At 34.9% G+C, this 9,106-nt stretch overlaps 1 pseudogene; it reads right to left on the minus strand.

The window, feature by feature from the left end:
- LOC107615851 lies at positions 2,099–6,722 on the minus strand (annotated as a pseudogene).

Raw genomic sequence — 9,106 nt, forward strand, 5'->3', positions numbered from 1 at the left:
AAACTCATTTTCTTTTTTTTTAATTTTATATTTTTTTATTAAAGTAAGGGTAATTTCGGAATAAATTAAAAAATTTTATTAGAAAGGACGTTTTTAAAATGAAATGCAACATTAAGGACGATTTTAAGTTGAAAATTAGATCAGGGACGGTTTCGATTCTGGCCCTCAACGTTAGGGACCAAAACAGTACTTATCCCGTCCAATAATTAATTAGATTATTGTTTCAATTGCCAGTGAAACAGAAGAGTTTATTAGCTATAATCTAAAACTAGAGGCACACACAAATTGAAAAGGTATATATTTTTATTTATTTATTTGTGGATATACGGATCCATAATTACAAATGTAAAATCTGTGATTCAATATCTTATTTAATTACAAATTGAATCAAATTGAATCTAATAATGCTGTGGATCGAATGCGGATAATTATTGCTGATGTCGATCGCATGTCGGATCCGGATTTGTATACCAATAAGTATGTTGTAGGGGTGCACAGACTCGGCCCGGCCCGAAGGTCCGACCCGGTTCCGAATACTTTAGGGGTTAATTTGGTGTGATTTCATCGGGTTTAAGACCGGGTAAGGGTCTCAAAAATAGACCCGGTCATTATTTCGGGTCGGGTCCGGGCCATAGCTCGGGTCACCCGAAGTCGGCCCGGTGGCCCGGTCATCATACACAATTAATATTTTGTGTTATTAGTGATGGATCATGACTATTCTTATGTGGAATTTAAGTATTGTAAACCTTAATATTTTGTGCTATTAATCATTATAAGACTATAAGTTAATGTTTTATATTTAGAATGCATAAGACTTTAGACTAATGCATAATATTGTGTTATTTGTATTGATTTAAATATTTGGTATTATTAGACAATATTAGTATTGATTGTGGTTTTGCTTTAGTATTGATTGTGCTTATGCTTTAATTTTAAAGAAGGGTTGGTTCTTATTATATTTTTCTAAGTGAATTTTACCATGTTAAATAATGGTTGGAGTCTTGGAAATTTGGATATTTTTACATGCTAGCTTACAAGAAGATATCAACATAATGTAATGTTAACGGCCCGATTTTCACCCGGTTTTCACCCGATATAATTGTGGCCCGAAAGTGTATTGGTTTCATCGGGTCTAGGGTCGGGTTCGGGTCTAATAAATAGACCCGGTATATATTTCGGATCGGCTCTAGGTCACATCAAACCCGGCTTCACCCGACCCATGTGCACCCCTAGTATGTTGTCAACGTTTTCAATATCACGCAATCGGTGTGCTTGTTTGATGCTTCATTGTATTCAAAGATTTTCGCGTCTGCATGCAGGTACGGCTTAGTACAAGTTTGGCAACTGAATATTCGAAAAAAGAAAGTGTAGGGTCAGTATTTTTATTAAAATTTGGTCTGTAATTTACTTAATTTATTAAAATTGGATTTTCTCCCGACTAATGGAAGTGAGGTGTCGATTCCTCATGAATCCATTTTTCCTTCAAAATGAATGCTCTATTTTCTCTTTTAAGTTTATTTTATAAAAATATCTTTATTATAATTATACTATAATTAGTATTTAAGTAATAATGCATAATTATACTAATTTAAAAAAATATCTTTATTTTTAGAAAGTATTATTCTCATGTAATAAAAGTACTATTCTCTCTTTTAAAATTATTTTTAAAAAAATATCTTTATTATAATTATATTACAATTAATATTTAATAAATAATGCATGATTTTATAAAGACAATATATATTATATCACTAATTTTACTAAAATATTCTTATAATTTAATAAAAATAAAAAATATATTTTTATTTAATTTTTTTAAAAGTGAATATCTTTTTATATATGTCAGGCAAAAATTACTCTTTTAGATTAATTAATCAAATAATTTAATTTTACCATTTCAAAATTTAAATAATCTAAAAGACAAAAACAAAAACACATTTAACAAAATTATTTATCTTTCTATAAACCCTAATCAATTTGTTCATACCAAAAAATGAAATAAATTTAAAAAAATATTAAAAAAATCACTTTGTTCTTGCTGGGTTTCTCCCCGACCTTCACATCCCTTCTCTTTGTTTGTATTTCCCTTTCGTCTCTTTAATCTCGTCTCTTCTCCCCGGTAAAGAAGACAAAGAAGCTTCCTCCACTGCGCCCTGGCAAGGTTACCGCAGCTTTTCCGCACGCCTCACCCAGCCAAGGAGAACGTCGTCACGTCAGAGAGTGTCGCCGTCTTCCTCGTTCCAGAGAGCGTCGCTGTCTTCCTCATTCTTCATCACCGTCGTCAACCTCTCCCTTCCGATAACTCCCTCCCTGCACTATCCATTCCTTCTATGCAAATAGTTTTAAGATGTTTACCTGTTGAGAGAAATCATAAGCTAGTGCTCTTTCTCTTCTGGTTGATGCCTCCATTCTGTTCTGCATTCGCATTTTCGATACATAGCTACTCACAGTGCTATCATCCCATTCTTCCTGAAAATCTCATAAACTATGCTAGTTAACAGAATTCAATTGATGGCGAATTATAGCTAAATTGATAAGCTTAGCACCTTCAATCACTCTTTTAACACTTTTTTATTTATGCAAGAATAAGATGAGCTTTGGTGAATTATTTTAAGCTTAATCTGAATTCAAGTCTTTGAATTTATGACAACATTTCAAGTGAACTAAAGTTAGTTGTTTTTCTTCTAACAAAATCATGAGCTGCTGCTTGCTAGTTTCATGAATTAACATTGTCTTCTGTTATACCTACTGCTTTGTTATATGACTCCTTTTCCGGCAATGAATATGCTGGTAAATGCTCAATTTTTCGCCTTTAACCGAGAACATTTTGGCCGAATTTGCAGTTTGCACTTCAACTGATGTTCCTATGGCTTTCTATTTAGACTTTCAGTTACTAAATTGAGATGAACTTCACCATTATTGCATCTGATTTCATCCTTTGGACTCCTTAACTAAATTTACAGCACAATAATCATAAGAAGAAGGGAAAAATACTAAGCATCATATAAATAATGAATTTATTGATGTAACTGATGTGAATATATGCAAATTGATGTAATTGAAGTTTGTTGAGCTAACCAGAAAGCTTCTATATGCTGATTGAATCCGAATTGCTGCTGCTTCTTCACTCAAGAATGTAGAACTACTTGAATTTGGCATTTCTTCTTGTTCTATTACATTCTCCACAGTTTCTTCACTGTTGGCATCTTCTCTATCACTCAAGTTCTCTTCTATTATTGGTTGTTGATGAGCGGATATTTTATACGCTTTTTGGGGTTAATTTCATGTAGTTTTGAGTATGTTTTAGTTAGTTTTTAGTCTATTTTCATTAGTTTTTAGGAAAAATTCATATTTCTGGACTTTACTATGAGTTGTGTGTTTTTCTGTAATTTCAGGTATTTTTCTGGCTGAAATTGAACCGTCAGTTGTCACCATACTTGTAATATATAATAGTCCATACTTTTCCAGCAATATATAATAGTCCATACTTTGCCACCATCCTTGAAATATGCATTTCTAGGAGAAGGTGATACTTTTCCAGTGATCATAAGCGAGAGTTTGATATAGAAATAAGAGACAGAAAAGGGACAGAAAACTAAGTGGTTGATCATCTGTCCCGGATAGAGCCAGTAGAAGGGACGCCCCCCCTTCTCTTGAGATCTCTGAGACCTTTTCGGATGAGCATTTGTTTGCCATTCAGGAAACACCATGGTTTGCCGATATTGCAAACTATAAAGCTGCAAGGTTCATACCCAAGGAGTACAACCAGGTACAAAAGAAAAAAATAATTACTGATGCAAAGTACTACTTGTGGGATGAACCTTATCTCTTTAAGAGATGTGCAGACAGAATTATCCGTAGTTGTGTGCCTAGGGAAGAAGCACAGAGGATCCTGTGGCATTGCCACGGATCTCAATATGGAGGCCATTTGACATTAAAGAAGCGCTTGTTGGGAGGCAACCCAACTTTTATTTATTTTCATGGTTTTTCATGTTTTATTAGGTTCATGATCATGGGGAGTCACAAAATAAATATTAAAAATTGAAAATGGAATCAAAAACAGCAGAAGAAAAATCACACCCTGGAGGAAGCACCTGTCTGGCGTTCAACGCCAGAACAGAGTATGGTTCTGGCGCTGAACACCCAAAATGGGCAACATCCTGGCGCTGAACACCCAGAACAAGCATGGTTCTGGCGTTCAACGCCAGAAATGGCTAGTAAATGGGCGTTGAACGCCCAAAATGGGCACCAACCTGGCGCTGAACGCCCAGAGTTTTGTGCCAGGGCATTTTGCATGCCTAAATTGGTGCAGAGATGTAAATGCCTTGACACCTCAAGATCTGTGGACCTCACAGGATTATTTCAAGATCTGTGAACCCCACAAGATCCCCACCTTCCCTCCTCATAATCCTAGTTTTTTTCCACATATTCTTCTTCATCTATTCCTTCTTCTTTTGCTCGAGGGCGAGCAACATTCTAAGTTTGGTATGGTAAAACAATTATGTGAAGGATCTATAGCTCAGTGGTAGAACATGTGGCTGCAAATCAAGAGATCCCTGAGATACCTCAGGGGATGCACTTTCCTCCACATAATTATTGGAAGCAACTGAGGATAGAAATACCAAAAATCACTAGGAATCAAGCCACAAAGGCAAGGAAGAGACATAAAAGAGCTCAAGAAGGAAATGCCATCATCACTAAGGTGAACTCGTTCCTTGTTCTTACTTGCTCTGTTTTTCGTTTTCTCTATGTTAAGTGCTTATCTATGTTTGTGTCTTCATTACATGATCATTAGTAGTAATTAGTGTCTATTTTGATTTTATCCCCAATTAAGTTATAGTCTAATTGTCCCTAACCATGTGCTTGTGGCGTGTAGGTGTCAAGTGAGAACTTGAGACTGAGCGGTTAAAGTCAAGGTCCAAAGCAAGAAGAAGAGTGTGCTTAAGAACCCTGGACACCTCTAATTGGGGGCTTTAGCAAAGCTGAGCCACAATCTGAAAAGGTTCACCCAATTATGTGTTTGTGGCATTTATGTATCCGGTGGTAATACTGGAAAACAAAGTGCTTAGGGCCACGGCCAAGACTCATAAAATAGCTGTGTTCAAGAATCATCACACTAAAATAGGAGAATCAATAACACTATCTGAATTCTAAGTTCCTATAGATGCCAATCACTCTGAGCTTCAATGGATAAAGTGAGATGCCAAAACTGTTCGGAAGCAAAAAGCTACTAGTCCCGCTCATCTAATTAGAATCTGAGCTTCACTCAAAAATTCTGAGATATTATTGCTTCTCAACTTATTAGTCTTCTATTTTATTTGTCTAGTTGCTTGAGGACAAGCAACAGTTTAAGTTTGGTGTTGTGATGAGCGGATATTTTATACGCTTTTGGGGTTAATTTCATGTAGTTTTGAGTATGTTCTAGTTAGTTTTTAGTCTATTTTCATTAGTTTTTAGGAAAAATTCATATTTCTAGACTTTACTATGAGTTGTGTATTTTTCTATAATTTCAGGTATTTTTCTGGCTGAAATGGAAGGAGCTGAGCAAAAATCTGATTCAGGCTGAAAAAGGACTGCTGATACTGTTGGATTCTGACCTCCCTGCACTCAAAGTGGATTTTCTGGAGCTACAGAACTCGAAATGGTATGCTTCCAATTGCGTTGGAAAGTAGACATCCAGGGCTTTCCAGCAATATATAATAGTCCATACTTTGCATAAGGATAGATGATGTAAACTGGCGTTCAACTCCAGTTCTCTGCCCAATTCTGGCGTCCAGCGCCAGAAAAGGATCAAAAGCTGGAGTTGAACGCCCAAACTGGCACATAAACTGGCGTTCAACTCCACAAATGGCCTCTGCACGTGACTTTCTTAAATCTTCGTGCGTGCGTGAACAAGAAGACAGAGGAAAGCAGAGATTCAGAAGACAAAGCATCTCCAAAACTCCAACATATTCTCCATTACTGCATAACAAGTAACCTTTAATCCATGCTCTATTGTTTATTTGCAATTCAACTGATAAACATAATTGACTTCCTGACTAAGATTTACAAGATAACTATAGATTGCTTCAAACCAACAATCTCCATGGGATTCGACCCTTACTCACGTGAGGTATTACTTGGACGACCCAGTGCACTTACTGGTCAGTGGTACGAGTTGTGAAAAGTGTGATTCATAATTCGTGCACCAGTTGTGTAACTGTAACTTCAGAACTCTTAAGTGAAGCTGAATCCTCCTCTGCCACAACTAAATTGAATTCATTTCCACACAAGTATGATCTAACAGAACCCCATCTTTGATTTTCTGTCGAATTTTTCCTACCCTGAGAAAAAGTAACAAAATTTGTGATATGATCAAGAATTCTTGCAGCATATATATATATAGCATTTTTTAGAGACTCACTTTGCTTTCATATGATGCAGTGGAACGGTTTCTAGAGAAGACACGTCTTACCAATTCTCCAGTAAAACCCATATCTTAACTAGCTTTATGACTTTGAGAAGAATCAAAAGAAATAAAAATTCTAAATAAGATTTATATTAATATGGACAATGCAAAGATATAGCATATAGAGGATGATGCTACTAACTTTAGCATTTCTACATTATTAGATAGTAAAGTGATAAAGGCCAAGCTACATTCTCACTTGTCCTCACAGTATTAGATAATAATGTAATCTTAGCCTTAATATTTTCTTAATATGTGGCTATGTGCACCAAAACTTTAAAGACACTTATTATTGTTACTAACGGTATCTTATAATATAGTGAAATCACATGTTAGCTAGAATTGAATATGATCGTGATGTATATGCAGGGATTTGCAGAGCTGGAATGCTGACTCTAAATCAAAGAAAAAAAATAATAGAAGCTAGAAAGTTAAAAAGAAAAAAAAAAGGTATATGGATTTAAGTGCAATGTTTTTTATTGCTTTTTTTTTTTTGCATATATACTTTTTGCACATGGCTTGTAGAGGATAGGCTTCTAAAAAAGTTTTGCTTAATGCTGGGGTTATGTACTGTCTTTGGTCATATTTGTTATAACCTTCTTGGTTAGAAAATGTCTTATTCTTTTGAGGAATGCTCCTAATCAGCTATGCACAATTTATTTGTGTGTGTTATTACTTATTACTTGCTCTCTTTAAAAGGTTAATATCTTTTCAATATTGTTAATTTCTTATCCATCTCTTACCCCTGTCAACTCTTATTCATCTCTATTTCGCATCCTGCTTGCTCTTAACTTTTTATTTGCCATTATATTTTGTGGGATTTCTTGGCTTTTGAAGATCACTTTATATCCCATGGGTATGGTATTTACATTAAAAATAAAGTGTCTGTTTTTCTCATGATCATATCACAGTTGACATGCAAAGAACTACAGTCAGTGCAAGTTTGATGTTTAATTTATTTTATTCTATTTTTGTTAATATCTTGATCCTATGTTTCTGTTAATCTAGTTGGAACAGACACTAGGTTACTCAAGTAATATGACCAAGGCTGCCAGTTACATTGTTCTTCCTTTGTCAGGGCTCTAAAAGGGTAATTTGTTGGCAGTAGTTGCCTTGTTGACACTAGGTTACTCAAATTTACAATATTATTTTTGCATATGTAAAACTTGGTGGGATCCATAGATAGATGGATATATCTTAAATAAAGTAAGTAAGACTGCTTATATTGTTAGCGTGCCTAACAATGAGATGTTAAACTAGTAGTTTGTAAGAATTTCTCTATAACGTCTATGATTTATCAGCTAATGCTCAGAGAATAGTAGTTAATGAGTAGCAAAATATAGTCAACGAACTACTTGAATGATGGATTTTTCTATAACAGGAGATAAGATTAACTTTTTATTAAAAAAGTGTAAACAATTTTTGATATCACTTCATTGTCTGATCATGTTGTCAATTCTGTCTAGTGGGACAAAATTTTGCTTTTTGCATATGTTTGTCATTGGCATATTCAATGAAACTTAAAAGTGAAGGTTTTGGTCCTTATTTGTATCAGAAAAGACAAACCGCACTGGAGTATTGTCTAGGAGCAATTTAGTGAAGGCCTACAATGAATGGCTGCTTCCTTTCCGCACCTTGGTGAGTGGGATTATGACAGAGAACAAGAATGATTATGATCAGCTTGCAGTTGACACTCTTTTTCACCAAAGTTGTCATCTTTTGTGAAACATTCCCTTAAAAATTACTTTATGCCACCAACTGAGCTTGGCAAAAACTCGCAAGATTTGTTTCCACATGAAATCTTTAATCTCAAGATAAGATTTTGCCAACACAATCAGGCCTCCAATTATGTGAAAAACAAATCTTCCACCTCTGCAAAAGGAACCTAGAGGCCAGAGCCAGCACAACTAACAATAATAGAGCTATGACAAGTACACACTTAAAAGTGGAGCATTTATTTGTACCAAATTCATTCTATAGGTGATAAGAGTTAGTGTACTGATGTGAAGTTATCCAAGAGGTAGAGTGCTATGTACAAGATACAAAAGAAGTTGGTTGCTTGATAAATATTTCACGACAATAAAGAGTTGTGTTGTCCAACTAATTTGTGTTCTTGCTCTTTTCATTTATTAGATGGTATTCTTGATGATTGGTGAATTGCACGGCACTTCATGTTTCATTGTTGGTCAATTATCCTCTAATATCTCAAATAGGAAAACATCCTTATATTTCACGGATGACACATGAACTTGGATAATTTAAGTGTTATCATTGAATAAAATCGAGATATTTGACCTACAAAGAATGATACATTTTATATGGTTGAAATGTTTCGAAGTTTCAAAAGCAAAGAGGTCGAATAACCCATGTGAAATTTAGTAATAAAGGAACTTGCTACTTAAGCATCACCTATATAGAAGTCTAATTTTAGAACTAACAAAGAAAAATAATTAAAAAAAAACGTAATTCATGACTGCCACTTCTTCCTTCAGCAGAGTTGGCCTGCACAGTGTTCCACAATTGTGGACTCTTGAACTTAATTTTTGTGGACTTTCTCTGATAACAGTAGTGCTCAGCTTTGAGAGATGAGATCTTCTGGGGCCAAGCTTGCGATTTGCTATGTTCCAAGATCGCCCTATAAATATCCTAGATATAGAA

The sequence above is a fragment of the Arachis ipaensis genome, chromosome B09 (genome assembly GCF_000816755.2).
Source record: "Arachis ipaensis cultivar K30076 chromosome B09, Araip1.1, whole genome shotgun sequence".
NCBI lineage: Eukaryota > Viridiplantae > Streptophyta > Magnoliopsida > Fabales > Fabaceae > Arachis > Arachis ipaensis.